This window comes from Aythya ferina (genome assembly GCF_964211825.1).
Source record: "Aythya ferina genome assembly, chromosome: 8".
NCBI lineage: Eukaryota > Metazoa > Chordata > Aves > Anseriformes > Anatidae > Aythya > Aythya ferina.
In genome coordinates this window covers 16,088,658-16,103,724 of record NC_140304.1, presented here as the reverse complement: position 1 = coordinate 16,103,724, position 15,067 = coordinate 16,088,658, and the positions used below count along the sequence as shown (strand labels likewise).

General features: G+C 39.8%; 1 long non-coding RNA gene across 5 annotated transcripts in view; it reads left to right on the top strand.

Annotated features, from left to right (window-relative positions):
• LOC311440948 overlaps positions 1–15,067 on the top strand; it is a 98,276-nt gene extending 83,209 nt beyond the window's left edge. For all 5 annotated transcript variants that reach the window (XR_014695660.1, XR_014695661.1, XR_014695662.1 and 2 more), the window contains 2 exons: positions 10,707–10,771; positions 14,616–15,067. This is a non-coding gene — a long non-coding RNA (uncharacterized lncRNA). The remainder of the gene's footprint in view (positions 1–10,706; positions 10,772–14,615) is intronic.

The following is a 15,067-nucleotide window of genomic DNA, read 5'->3' as shown; positions in this document are numbered from 1 at the left end:
CACGGTGCTTATTTCTGTTAGCTTCACAGACAATGGAATTAATTTCCGTGTGCAAGTTAACCATGCAACTACTGAAAAGTGGATAATTTTTTCAGCCCATTTAAATATGTTAAGGATGAGGAAATGTTGTTAGAAGGTGGTTCAGTATCTTTGTAAAGGGGTATATGAAATATATTTTAATCAGGAAATCTGTGATGTATAGATACTGTGTAACATTAAATTGTATGTGAAAATATACAGTTTCTTGATCTATATTACAAAAGCATACTAGATCTAACTTTGTGAGATGTAGATGGACACATGAATGTGAACAGGAAAGTTAATTTACTATTTTTTCTGTAGCAAGTCTTGTTATGAGAGAGTGTAGAGTTGCATCATTACTGCATGGCCATAGCAACAAGATGATGAAACCAGTATTTCAACAGCTGCTTTTTTTTTTTTTTTTTAATTCCTGGTGTTGGCATTTCTGAATATTTTTCAACAGAACTTGTAGTCTATGGGAAATCTTGAAAGCCTGTCTTTATTTGAATCACAACAAAACCAAACTGAATGCAAAATGAAAACATCAAAATTCTCTGGAAATCAGAAATGCCAAGTTTTGACATGCTGTATATAGCAGTCTTTTCTCTCATCAGTACAGCCAACCTGAGTCAATACTCAATGTGGTTCTGTGACAATGACAGAAAAACAGTAGCAAGTGATGGGAAAGACTTTGGTTGTTGGGGTGTGTGTGTGTGTGTGTGTGTGGCAGGTGCTGGTCACTTCTGCCATCCCAGAAACGGGTAATTCATTTCAAAGGCTTTCTCCATTTCATGACCTCGATGGAGATGACTCAGAATATTTCTGAAATTTCCCTTGGCAGGTTATTGCACAGTTTTATAGGCAGACATCATAAAAAATACTTTGGTGAACACACTAAGCTCTTAAAAAAATATATTTGTTAAAGCTTTGTGTGAGCGAATGTGTGAGCTAATGCAAGTTAGCTCGGAGAGATAAAATGGACTTTCCCTCAGGTATGGTCCTGGGATCTGTTCTCATCCAATCAGGGTTTGTCTGCTAACAAGTAGAGAAGCATCCTTGCAACCAAACCCCTGCACATTAGGAGATACACTACCAGAAGATATGGTACTGTAGAATAATGACGACCATATTGACTTGCCTTTATTTATAGTTTATAATCAGTGAATAACCTTTCTTCCATTAGTATGATTAATCAATAAATCTTTTATATTTTACGATTTCCCAGTATATTGTTGCAAATTATTCTGTATTTTATAGGTTCTATGAAAAACTCGTCCTTTTGCTTTAAAATTGCATCAGATGATTTGAATAGCTCTCAAGCTGCATTGTGTGAAACAGTGACTACTCCAGAACTAGTCACCTTCCAAATGCCATCTGGTCATACCTGCGTCATATGGGACTGGATCAAGCCCTTTGCAACCTGCTCTGACCCCAGAGCTGACCTGCTTTTCACTGGAGCTTGGAAAGGGACCTCCTGAGGTTCCCTCTAGCCCAAGTTTTTTTTATGAGTCTGTTTGTCCTACCTGTCCAGTTTCCTCCAAATTAACGAACTACTCTTACATCATCTCTCAGCTTCTGTAGAAACTATTCTGTGTTATTGTCATCCTCATGTTTTTGTCCTTATTTTTTTTTTCCAAGCAGATCTTTTACCTTCTGCTGCAAACTGGATAGTAGGCTATGCTGAGATTGGATCAATTTAGGTGATGTGCTGAGCTTTGCTGTCAAATCAAGAGCAACGCAAAACTGTGCCTATGGAAAGAAATTCAACTGCCAAATCTTTGCTCTAAAGAAAGAACTTTCCTGTCAATAGCACTGGTTTACACAGACACCTAACCTGGAGAACCAAACCAAGAGAAAATATAATGGAATTAAATTACTTTAGGTCTCTAATGACTTCTCCTGCGTTTAAACCAGTGAGCTACCAAAGGATTTATTTTTACTCTATCATCAGTTTTAAAATGTAGCCAGTCTGGTATTTTGTTTAGGGATTTAAGTTTATGAAACGGCAATTAGGGATCACTCTTTTTTTTTTTTTTCTTTTCCCTTTCTTTTTCTTTTGGTGTGTGTCTGTGTGGAATGACTGCATACATACCAAAAAAATAGGGTTTCCCATCAGGAGTGAGACTAGGAATTTCTGATGAGTGATTTCAGGCTTTAGATTCAGACATACCCTGTGCTGCTAAACTCACATATGCACACCTAAGCTGTCTGTTGGACAGAACCCAATGTCTATTTCTGGTAAAAGAAAGAAATTCAGGATTCATGTTTCACAGGAGACAGACCAATCAACTGTGAAAGTTAAAGTTTCTTTAAATCCAGACTATTAATATATGCAGTACATAGAAATGAAGTGAATCAGGAGTACTGAATTATATAATATACGTAATCTACTATGCTGTAGTCTTTAAAACCATTTCAAGTTTCATCGTTAGAAGCCCTTTTGTGCTTATTTGGATTTTAGTTTATAACACATACATACTCTTTACAATATATATTATGTTATAGTACTTCTTGTTTAGGAAAGGCAGGGAATAGTGGTGTGAAAATTAATGATAGACAAATAACATGAAGCCAGACAGCTAGAATTAGTGCAGGTTACTAAAAGGGTTTGTTTTAATGTACTTGAAGGGAAAAATACTCATTTGTCCTATGCTAGTGCTTGCAGTCTCTGTCATGTCTAGGTGCTATTGTGCTAGCATTGTGTCTCAACCAGAAGAGAAGCAAATGGAAAAACCATTAGTCTGCACAGATGCAATTTTCTGGAAGTCATCTTTTTTTTTTTCCCTTAGTAATTGTGAAGCAATGTCAGAATTAAAAAAAAAAAATAGTTTTTTGCTGCTGTTCCAAAACTGCTGAAACAAGTGTGGCAAGCAACTATTCAAGAGCTAGACGAACAAAGACATGTCTATGAAAAGCTTTTCAAGCATCGTAATGTAGCTTCTTGCTGTCTAAGCTTGCATACCTTTCACAAAGTTTTCCTAGTCTCCCCTTTGCAGATTTTTGGCTGCAAACCAAAGGCATTTTATTTTAGTAGCATTCTCACAATTCTGGCCTATTTTGATGTGATTACACTCTTTGTTATAAAATGCTTTACTCTGGACAGTTTCTTTCTGATTGCATGACAGCATTGATATCTGAGAGGACAGAAATACTTTCTGCTTTTACAAATTGGTTAATCAAATTTTTGGTTAACCAAATTTTCAGTTTTTCTGTACATTCAAAACCTTCTAAAAGCCATAGGAGTTGCTATTTTAGGTTATTTAAGGTGTAGTCCTGAAATTTTCATCTTATTCCAATGCTACCAAGTGACTCAGTCCTCATTTCTCCCCACTGTCCTCTAGTTAAAGCCATAGATAGTTTAGGCAGCTACAACAAGCTTTACTATTACAAGCAACTTGGGAAGGTTTTCCAAAAATCAAAGTGATTTAGACAACTTCAGACATCTGAGATTCTCTGAATCATCCTCTGTAGGTGCACAGCTCTGTCTGCTAAGTTTGTTGGGGAAAAATGGTTCCTTTCTGGGTCTTCTGAGTCACAGCTAGGTTGGATTCCTAAAGTAGTAGTAGTTGGATCAGACAGGAGGTAGACCACAGGCTTGTCTCCTTCCCTTAGGAAGAAAATTTCTGGGGGTTGTCAAAGTGAGTGCTGCTGGCCCTTACAAGGAGTAGAAACTCAGTGGCCAGCAGTGCAAAGCAGCCCTTAACTGGTCTCTTAACAGAAAACTTTTCTCTTTGTGTAAGTGGTCTGCAACAATCACAGAGTTGTGCCCTCTTGTACCTGACCCATATGATTTGAGGCTGGCCACACTCTTTCAGACCAAGGGTCCTTCTAACCCTGTTCCCATCTTCTGTGGGGCTGCCTGGGGAAGAAACCATATCTCCCCAGCCTGATGTGGTTTCCCACCTGTAGCACATAATGATTTTTTCCATCTACTTATGCAGCCCCCCCATGTAATTCTTCCAGCTTCTTCTAGAGCCCAGAAGGTGACAATTATCTCATAACAATGCATCACACTCACCACAAATCTCTTTTTAAATCTCAGTGTCCCCTTATGCCCTAGGTTAGAGCACAAGGACTCCAAAAACATGGGTTTTCTTACAGCACGCTTTAGCAAGTTTCTTTCAGCTGGTTTGCAAGTGAGCTGAAAAGAGGTCAGACTTGCGGATTCCAGTGGTTTTTCTGCCCACATGTCTCATTAACATAGGAGATGAAAAAAACATGGGGCTCACTTACAGATGTCACCTGCTGACGCAGTGCTTCTGAAGACCCTGAGCAGTGCCTCAGCCTGGAAGCTCCACATAGGGACTTGCATGGTTATCTTGGCTGGTGGTGCTGAAAGGTCTGCTCTGGGAGATGGGGAGCTCTTCCAGATGTTTCCAGCAGTTGGAGCATCTGTTGTTCTCATAGGAAAATGTCTACAATGCTCGGGGCCCCTCTTGGATTTTATCAAAAACATATTTAGTTAATCTCTGACAGAAATGCATCTGTAAAAAGCTAAACTGTCCTTTTCTTTCAAACCCCTTGGCAACTTTGGCCATGAGCTTGGAGCAGAGTGAGTTGCCTAAGCTCAGCATTGCAGGAACTGAACGCTCAACTACAGGCACCCTCAGTTAGAGAGAAGTCACCCACAATTTAAAACACTTAATCTGCTTTTTTTCCGTGTTGCTGGGAGTGACACTTCTAAATCGTTTCCTTGAGGTTGTTGTGGCCTAACTTTCCTGGTCAGAACTGAGCTGGCACCATTCCGGGGGAAAAACTATTTGATAAAGTGATCAAAACTCAGTTGGGCTCTTCTGCTGCCGGGGGAAGGGAAAAGGCAGGGAAAAAAGGCTGAGAAACAAAAGACAAGAAAAGTGGGGGAATAGACACAGGGCTGGAAGGAAATAGGGAATGGTAGTGGAAAAGAAAGAAAATGAAAAGTAGGGGAAAGATAGGGAAATCAAAGAAGGGGGAGGGTGGGTGGGAAGTGGAGCCAAGAGGCCTCCTTGCTGACCTGTCCTGGGACCCAGCTGGGGCAGCGGGGCTGCATACCCCCTCTGTGCTCCCTGCATGGCTGACCTCAGCCTTGGCTGAGCACAGCCGGGAGTCTGGGCACTGTCTGCTGTCCTCTGATGGCTGCTCTTTTTTTTTTTTTTTTTTTTTTTTTTTTTTTTTTCCCAAATGTTCCTTCTCTGTTTCTCCCCATTCCTGGACTGTCCTTCTGCTGCCATCCTTCCTTTACTCTGTTTCCTTTTTTGCTCCTTTTCCTATGCTGCCTCCTTACTTCCTCACTCTGTTACTCCTCTTCCTCACATTTCTCCCTTTGCTCCATCCTTGACTCTGCCTCCTTGTCATTTTTTTTCCCTCTGCACAATGCCTTGTCACTGATGCTTTGCTTCTCTTCTGTGTTTTACCTTTTACCTAACAGGAAACCCTTCATGTGAAGGTCTGTGTTTTTCTTAGCTTCTAGACCACAAAACTTGCTCCTCACAGAGGCCTCCGGTCACCATGACAGTATAAATAGCAATAATTAATGAAGCACTGCATGAACAGAAAAGGTGGGAGAGCTGATGACATGGGGCGGCCATTTGAGAGCGTGTTCAGCCATTAGCACAAGGCTGATGAGATATTTCTCCTGCAATTGCGGAAGCACTTACTGCTTCAGACTATTGATTTCAGGCAGTTACCCATTAACACACAAGCAAGGGACAGAGCTATGGGTATTTAAATATGGAAGAAATCTATGCATAAGTGTGTTTAATGAACAATAGCCCCAGGTGGAAGTAAACACATTGGCCAGGTCCTTGCGAGGCCTACCCGACTGCCACTGGCCAGTCAACACCTTACAGACTCAAGACACGGCTTTTCCATATGGCAATGTCTAACAACATATATCCACTGGCAGTACAGGACGAACAAATTCACAATGCAATACCCTTTCCTGTAACTTCCTTCCAAAGCATCCCCACCCAAAAAGAGGTATTTCTGGGTTTCCTCTGCCACCTGCAGTGCTGTGCATCGGTGCCACTGCCAAGAGTGGTTGTGGCAGACTTTGAAAGGCAGTGAGCGAGGTGTGAAAGCTGGCTGTGAAGATGTGTGTCTGCTCTACACAGCATTTCTAGGAAACTTTGAGTTTTTGTGCCTGCTGAAAGCTCTGGGGGAGGAGAGGGGAATGAGGAGAAGCAGGGGAAAAGGAGCAGGCAGCAGGGAATTTGACTCTTCTGCCCACGTCTGGGATCTGCCTGCCTTCTCCAGGCACCTGGAATAGCTGTCAGAATCCAACATATATGATTCAAATTTAATTTAAATCTACATATGTTCTGTGGTTAAGCTGTCAGGTGCACTGTGAGCTGCTAATGGCTGCTGAGATCAGCCCCACTGCTATGAGGTCATATGCTGCAGGTCTCTTTTCTGGTTCTCACTATGTTCCCTGGACCATGTGTGCCTGTTGCCTGACCCTGGAGGGGGGTAGGCTTGACTTGCTGTCCCGTACTGGATATCCTATGAGATATGTATAGAAGGTGGTGCAGATACCCTTACACCGTGGGTTTGCTGGGGCAATCCTCATGTGCGTTGTGGTGCTGCTGTGACCTCTGACTGTGGCCTCCCACCACGACACTGTGGCATCGCTGTCACTCCATGGTGGCAGTGCCAAGGACCATGGTATCATGTATAAGGGCTTTTTTGGTTCGTATTCCCAAGTTTCTCATACCTCTGAGATCATTTCCTCCTGAGGCAGGCTCCACTTGCTGTTGAACAAACATTATCAGGTCCCCTTCACTGCTGCTGCACGGCAGGGGAGCTTTGCTCTGTGTTTGGACAGTGTCAGCACAGGATGGGTCTGACCTCGCGGCACTTCAGTTCTTTGTTTTCCACCAGGATCTTGGGGACAAGGGCGGGAGGAGGATGTGGTGACCTGCATAAGCTTGTGCTGCTTGGATCCTGATCTTGTGCCCTAAACTGCGTCAGATGTGCTGCATATGGCTAAACTGTGTTTGGTATAAACAGCCAACAGGTCACTTAACTGTATCTTTCATAAGTCTGTGTAAGAAAGGCTACCATAATTGTCTAGAAAAAACAAATACATTTTCTTCTTCTTTTTTTTTTTTTTTAAACCTAGTTAATTTAGATATATTTGTTTTTCTTCCCAGAAGCACTTTTACTGTGCTTTCAGCATAGCTTTTTGTGCTTGGCCATGACTCTATTTTGCCTGTATAATGTATTTTAAGAGCTTTCCCCTTATACCAGTTCATTTGAAGGCAGCATAAAATGTCTCTAGCCTTTTCTTAGGCTTCCATACCCCTGATAATAACTTACATATACTGTTTTAAACATCTTTTTCTATGATAATTTAAGAAACATTATTCAAGTGGTGCAGTCTGATTTTGGCCAGAGCACTTCTTTTTAGAGCATAATGGGTCTGGGAGTATGCTGTCCTGTCCAGATGATACTGTCTCAGCCAACTGGCCTTAATAACTGTATTACAGGCTTTCATTCTATGACACTCATAGCCTCTTATTATTATTTTTTTTTAATTACTTTTTGCCAAAAATCCTTGACCTCTTGCAAAACTGGAGTGAGGTCACTTAGCTCCAGACACTTAGCTCTCGGATCTTCTGTTCAAGGTCACATCTCCCCTCAGGAGGTAGGTGAGCCGGGCTTGGCATCCTGCTGTGTTTCCCTGCTCCTTGATACTCCTAGAGCCATTTGTAGTTGGTCACAAAGAGTAGGGAAGGGGGGAGGAGGGGTGGAAACTGAGATAAAGTCCAGGTGGGTCTTAAAGACCTCCATAGTGCGGTGGCTTGCTTTCAGAAAGAAAGGCTCCAGGTGCTCTTAGTATTTATTGATGTTAAATAGCAGCATGAGTAGGTAGTAGCAGCATGAGTAGGTAGAAGTATTCTTCTTCTGTTCATCAGAAGAATAAAAGCAATGTTTGTCCACTTGCCTGATGTCTTCCTGAGCCTGTTAGCAACTAAATGAAAAACCAAGGAAGGAATTAGTGATCCTGTGACAGCAATCATATTGGTAGTTAATGCCTTTACCAGGAAGATGAAGGCATTAGAAAAGCATATCCTGAATGCTTGTCTGAGAGCACCCATAAAAGAGGAAACCTCTACATTATACAACAGATAGGGCAAAGAGGGGAGGTCTCAGCTGTGTTTTGACCAGAAATTTCTTGCTAGTCCTGAGAAATATTTCCCAAGGACAGTTTAGTTGAAATTGGCTTGGTTCAATGAAAATACAAAGTTCTGACAAAAGACAGATTTGTTCAAAATTTTCCATCCTGAAACATTACCTCTTCCCAGAATACGAAGAAATGAGGTGAAAACAACCTCATATTTTCTAGGGAAGAGGAGGAGTGTCTCCCATTTCTGAATGAATGTGGCTTCACAAGTCCAATTCTTACTCATGAGTCTACTCAACACACTTAATTTTATTAAGCAAAATAAACTTCCAGTTAAAGGCGGTTTTGTATGAGATCAAGAAAAGGCGAGGAAAAGTTTGAAAAAAAAAAAAAAAAAGTGAATTTCTGTAGCACTGGCTACAGCCTACCATGTCTGAAAAGAAGGGCTTGATTATTTTTTCTGCAAATAGTTCTTTTTCATTTAAGGTCTATGTTAATGGTGTGACAGGGGATTAAAACTTGGCTAATGATTTCAGTATTTTACATAGATTGAAAATATTTTTTAAAAAGTAATTGAGAGTTAAATGCTGTGTTGCTTATCTAAGTGTTCAACCAAGGAAACCTTAGCTCTACCCTTTCACAGACTATTTCCCATTATGGATCTCTGCTAATATTAATATATATTTAATAAATATATTTCATTTTACCTGTTTTGACTTCTGATATCATTGTGGAGCAGAGTCAAAGCCGTATATTTCCATAATATTCATTTCTTTATCTTAACAGGTTTATATTTCTTTTAAACATAAACTTTACTTTATTCCTTACAACATTTCCAAGTCATACCCTATTCCAAATTACCAAGACTAAAACTTGAAGATGTTTATTATAGCTTTTACAATTAGATTCAATGATGCACACCAGTTTTTACCTCAAAATGTAATAAATAGAAGATAATTAAACTGGTTTTGCAACTGGTATTGTTTTACCAAGGCAGTAAAGAACACTATATAGCTTAAAAATCAGACATCAATTTTGTCCCACCACTTGTGCCGCCCCTGATCCTTTGTGTGTTGCTGCATTCACCACACATGAATGCACACTCCTGCTTGTGGTATAATGTCTTTACCATGCAGTTATGTATACAGTAATGCACATATACATGTAATCTTGCATAATGTCTGCTGAGGAGCTCTGATTCAATGGCCATATTTCACTGAAGTCATTTCTGACTATAATCTTTGTTTAAGCCTAAATTTCTCATCTGTGGTTCATTTGCCTTCTCCTCTTCTATTAGGAGTGTTCATCAGATCCCATGTTAAAAATAAGTTTGAAGATTGGAACAACCTTTATGGCAGGGTAATATTTTTTATGGTAGAAATAAAGGCACACACATTCCTGAGAAATAGGTGCATCTTAGTCAAACCTGACATGGACTGAGTCTCTAGGTCTGAACCCAGAGCTGCCCTTGCTTTGAGTTGGAGGTGGGACCAGCAAGCTCTGGAGGTCCCTTCCAGCCCAAGCAATCCTGTGATCCCACAGCTGCTAATTGTGTTCATTGTTTTTTGCTTCACAGTTTATGCACAAAGCATTTGCCTAAGTCACTGCTAGTTGCAATACCAATATACCTCAAAAATAATCTGACAACATCTGCTGGTCTATTAAAGTTAAGCAGTTATTCTGTTAAGTGAGCATTAACATAAGGGTTTTAATTCCAGCCAAGCACATACAAAATGCCTATCCTCTAAATAATAATATAACATATGTAAAGGAGGTGCTCCGTGGCTATAAGTACTTCAAATAAAAGCTGAGTTCCTAGATAGCTTTCTATTACTCATGAAGGATGTTTTTCCATTTCACTAAAAATTAAAGAGTCTTCATTATTCTAATGTACGAAGTGTGTCGTGGTCACTCTGTGCAGCTGACACCAAAGTCTTCTGCAGTGTACTGTGAGACTTGCAGGTGAGAGTGCCAGCTGTCAAGATAGCAAGTCTGACCCCTGAACCCCTGTAGAAGACTCCATCTGGTCATCTTTACCACCTGATAACAAACATGACTTGGACATGGTTAGATCAGTCTGGATTATACCATCTTTCTCTGGGGGAAAAAAAAAAAAAAAAGTAAAAAAAAAAAAAAAAGTGGAAAAAACCACAAATTTCCACACTGCTTATATCAAGGACTGGGTTAACAGCAGGCCAGTGCTGGACAAAAACTACATTCAGCTTTGGCTTCAATCCTTACTGGGTTGTTAAATTTCTATGAATTTTCTCCTCTCTGTAAAGGAGAACAAAAGCTGGGACAGTTACTCACTGCAGGTAAAAGAAAAAAAAAAAAGAAGATTTTAGCTAAATTTAAACTGTTAAAAATGGCTGAATAAAGTAAGCTAGAAAGCAAAATGTTCAGAAAAGATTACTTATGCAACTAATTTTTCAAGTAGGTGCACTTTACTATTTCTTATCACCTTAGAATCTGTGCCCTAAGGCTTACAAGAAACAGGGATTGTGGTTGGGAAATGAGAAGGGGATATTGTGAAGGAACCAAAAGCTTTCATTTAATAATTAAGTTCTTTTTGATTTGACAGCAACCGTGGAGTAAGGAGAAGTTGACCTGATTTGAGAAGAATTGAGAGTGGCTGTGAACTTGAAGGTGGGGCTGGATTTATGCAAGTCATGCAAATCTAGACTAGTCTAAAGTCTGATGACGGATTGCTCTTTCAAAGCCTTATTCAAGTGGGTGCATTTATGACCATTTAATAATATGGAATCTTATTCATAATCTCCCATGCTGCCTACCCATTCATGCACTGAATCATAAAGTAATGTAACTTATTTTCTGAAGGAAGGGACTTCCTGTGAAAATGGAGCTATAGGCAAATAAATAAAAAAAATAATTATCAGACACTTAAGAAAATTTACATTTTTTTTTCTGGCTTCCAGTTGTCCCAGTAAATTTTGTAGTTATTGAGAATGAGCAAACATTTATTATGTGCTTGGGGATAGTATATCCTTTCTCTCAAAATCTAATCTTTTCTCAAACCAACACTTATGAAGGTGCTGAAAAAAATACTTCCTCGGTCTATCTTCCAGTGCCTGGTCTGTAAGGGGGAGAGGAGTAAAAAATCTGTGTTATGGGCTGCTCTTTAGTATCTTACCATGACTGAAAGCAGAAGTGATAGAAATGTCATGGGAACTTTTTCTAGTAAGCTTCCCTGTCCATTTTTGTAAAGTCAGGAGATGCAGATAAGACTTCCTGTTTTTCAAAATTAATTTCTAAATCTGATATTGAGTTATAGAAAAGTGTTTCAAATTGTTTCGTTGTACTGAGAGTCTCAAGGTGCTGTTTTACATTTAATAAATTGTGTTGATTTTTCAGTTGCCTAACAAATTAAATATAGCAATGGCTTTGTATCTATCTTTCTATTGCACCATACTGAAGATGGAGACTGGAAGTACTGCTAAAATAGCTGTCCCTTGTTCTAGTAAAGGACATAAACTTTGCATATGATATTTGCAGCAGAAATTTATGCAAGACATGTGCAACTTCACCAATGTCAAATCTGATGCAATAGCTGGTGTTGTGGACCCAGCTGTTGAATAAGTAAGTTTTTAAGAGTATCATAGTAAATGCTTGCTGTTTGCATAAAAGGTTTAAAGAGAGTTCTAAGTTCTAATATTTGCAACTGAGTATGACTGAGGGAGTCACTTTCAAGATGAAACCATCTTCCCCAAAGAGGAATCTGGGGGATTTTAATTCTCTATTCACAAAACCTTCTTTTACGAAATTGAAGGTTTGATTATTTTTGTTCCATTGCTGCTTTTAAAATTTAGTCTGAGAGATCATTTATCCTGGCTTATTGATGAGCCATTATCTGCTCTTACTTCTTCTGTATCTTGTTTGAAGTGATATTTTGATCTGAAAAGCCTTATGTGTTTGGTACCTACTTACTATGTGATACAAAGCTCTTGCTGGCTCTGTGGGGGAGCCATGAATGATTGCTGTCAACATCACTATCAAAATACCTCCAGAGATGCTTTCAGAAGTGCCAAGATATTGTAGACACAGAAATCCCTAGCTCTGCTAAGCCATAGTTATTTTTCGAAGTCCCATTTTTAGTTAAATGTTTTGACATTAGTTTTGTAGTTACGGAAGATATTAACTTGGTATTCTGAGTGTGTGTGTGTGTGTGCATGCACGTGCACTCACATGTTCCATAGATTTTCCTCTAAACAAGGAAAAAATCTGTTTTCTTTATTAAGGTTGTGGAAGAACTAGTTGAAACTTTAGTACAGTATTTTACGTATTCCCTCATTTGTCTTTCATTTGTGTGAAAAACAAATGGAGCAGGTGCCTGGCAGAGGGATGGTAATGAATGTCCTAGATCCTCCTGGCCTGAGAACATGAGCTGAAGACCAGGCCAGCAGGAAAGCTTCTGATCCCCAGATAGCTTGGGATGAAGTGTTTCCCCTGCATCTCATGGAAAATAGTGATGAATAAGAACAGCCACATATGACTGAAGGAGGAAATGCAGATTAAAGCACAAGTATATATAAAATTGAGGTTGTCACTTATCTTCAGTGTTTTTACTGGAGTCATTGCAGGAGATGTGCTTATGGCCAGGGCCTGCCAAGCCTGTTCTGGAGGTTACTTCTGCTGGGGCAAAAGTTTTGTTGTTGGATTTTTGCATGATATTTGACTAGGGCTAGGTAGGCATAGGGTCTTCAATGTTATAAATGATCACAGTACTGATGTGGAAAAAAGACCTGTTTTTTCCTCTACTGACAACATTATATAAATCATATGGCCATCCATAAATGCAGCCTCACAGACTCTCACTTCCTAAGGTTGCTGATTGCGAATTCAATTAGTGGATTTCCAGCATTTTTTTCCAGTGAGGTGAGCCTAGCGAAGTCTTGAGAGATCTTGTAATCACTATAGAATTTCTGCACACCTTTTGTGCTTCTTCTGCTCCGTAAAGAACCTACCCTAAGTAAATAGGGTTTGTTTTCTATTTTGTCTCTGATGGTTTCCAGGATAACTTCTTTTTGTGCTAAAAGGCTCAAAGCATCAGTCAACAGTGTCTTCTAAAAGAATATGCTGGAAATAGATGTTTCCCTCCTCCACGCCTGTCCCGTCCCCCAGGAGAAAACAAAAATCTGCCCCCCGGGGAGGCAGCAGACTAGTCAGACCAGATGGAGGGTAGGGCTTGGCAAGGAAATATTGAGGAGGAATGGTAATTGGAGTATTTAATGTGTTTCAAAATAATCACTATTAAAAATAAATAAATAAATGAAATTAGTGTGTCAGAGTGTGATGCTGCATGTCCCAACCAGCTGCTTTAGGAAGGAGTGCAGGTCTGGTGATACAGGGGATGAACTGCTGCAGCAGGCTGCAGTCCTGGGGTGTGCTCCAAACGGAGAGGGGCTTGTGAACTTCAATCCAGAAGGGAATTTGGCACTTAAATAAAGCAGCAGCACCTTGAAGTGGTGTGCCATTTGAGCAGTTGAGCCATGCTGGGTTTTGAACTGGCATTGGTGGTTCCTATCTCCGTTCCCAAGGACCAATCCCTAAGGAGCAAAGTCCTAGCAACTTGTCCAAGTGCAATCAGAATCTGTTACAAGAATGTAACTTCAAAGAAAAAAAAAAAGAAAAGGAAAGCACTAAATGCCTCCCAAAGGACCCTCAAAAAGGCATAATGGTGAGATCTGCCATACTATGTAGCAACCTCATTAACAGGCATTGATGAAGTCCTGACTCTTGATTACTCTGCAAATTGGAAAATAACTGTATTGAAGACACCAAGCCTGAGTTTAAGAAGCATTTGGACTGTGCTGTCAGTCATATGGTCTGAATTTTTGGGTAGACCGGTGTGGTGCCAGGAGTTGGACTCGATGATCCTTATGGGTCCCTTCCAACTTGGGATATTCTGTGATTCTATGATTCTGTGAAGAAGAGGTGGCCTAGGTGGCCTAGGAACTCTTTTTTTCACTTCTGATCTCAGTTTCAAATATTGTGGCAGTCTGAAAAGGTATCAAAATAAAGTGACTAACTACATGTATAACATGTAGAAAGAGATGACCATTGTGTGTAGAGGCATTTAGTAGAAAGCAGGGTTACACAGTTTTGTTTCTCAGAGGTTAAACAGTACAAGCAGCAGATATTAGGGGAAAAATCTTCATGCTCTGTTTCTTGATTTTGAAAGCAAACTCAGATAGCTCTTCCGCTTCTGAATTACATAAAGACTGAAGTTATCTGCGTTTCAAAATCCTCCCAAGACAATCCAACAGCTGTGTTGGAAATAAAGACAAAAATTTCACACTAAATAACTGTTGGTTATGGGATAATTTTTAAATAGTATTTAATTCAGATTTATTTTTCTGCTATAGAATTAAGTGCTCAGATAAATAATTTGAGCAAACTCTTATAAATCCAAATTTAAGCAGCTGGCCCATGGGCCCACTTTCCAAAAATAACTACTTTTGTTCCTTTGCAGGTTCCTGCCCTTAGTTTCAGTGCTGGCAGCTCCCTGGTTGCCCGATGCTGCTGGTTGCCCTCAACTCTCAGATTCAGCATAGCAGTGTTGGGTAGGTACACTTGCAAGGGCTGAGATGGCTCAGTGTGGTGACTCTTCAGTTTCCCTATGGGCCTGTAGAAGCCCAGAATTCTCCTACTGACTGTCAGAGACCCTTTATAGTTTAATGAAAAATGAAGGTCTGATATAGACTGAAGATTATTGAGAATATCCAAGATCATTTACTGTACAGTAATGTCAGGTTACATTTTTTATTATTTTATATCTTTTGTCTGATCTGTAAAAGAACCTACTAATTTATTGTCACATTAGGAAATCTGTTGCATTTATTGTCACATTATGAAATCCATTGCTTACCAGTTAAAATGGGTCTGTTATAATGACAAACACTGAAATGTTTCAATAAAAAAAAC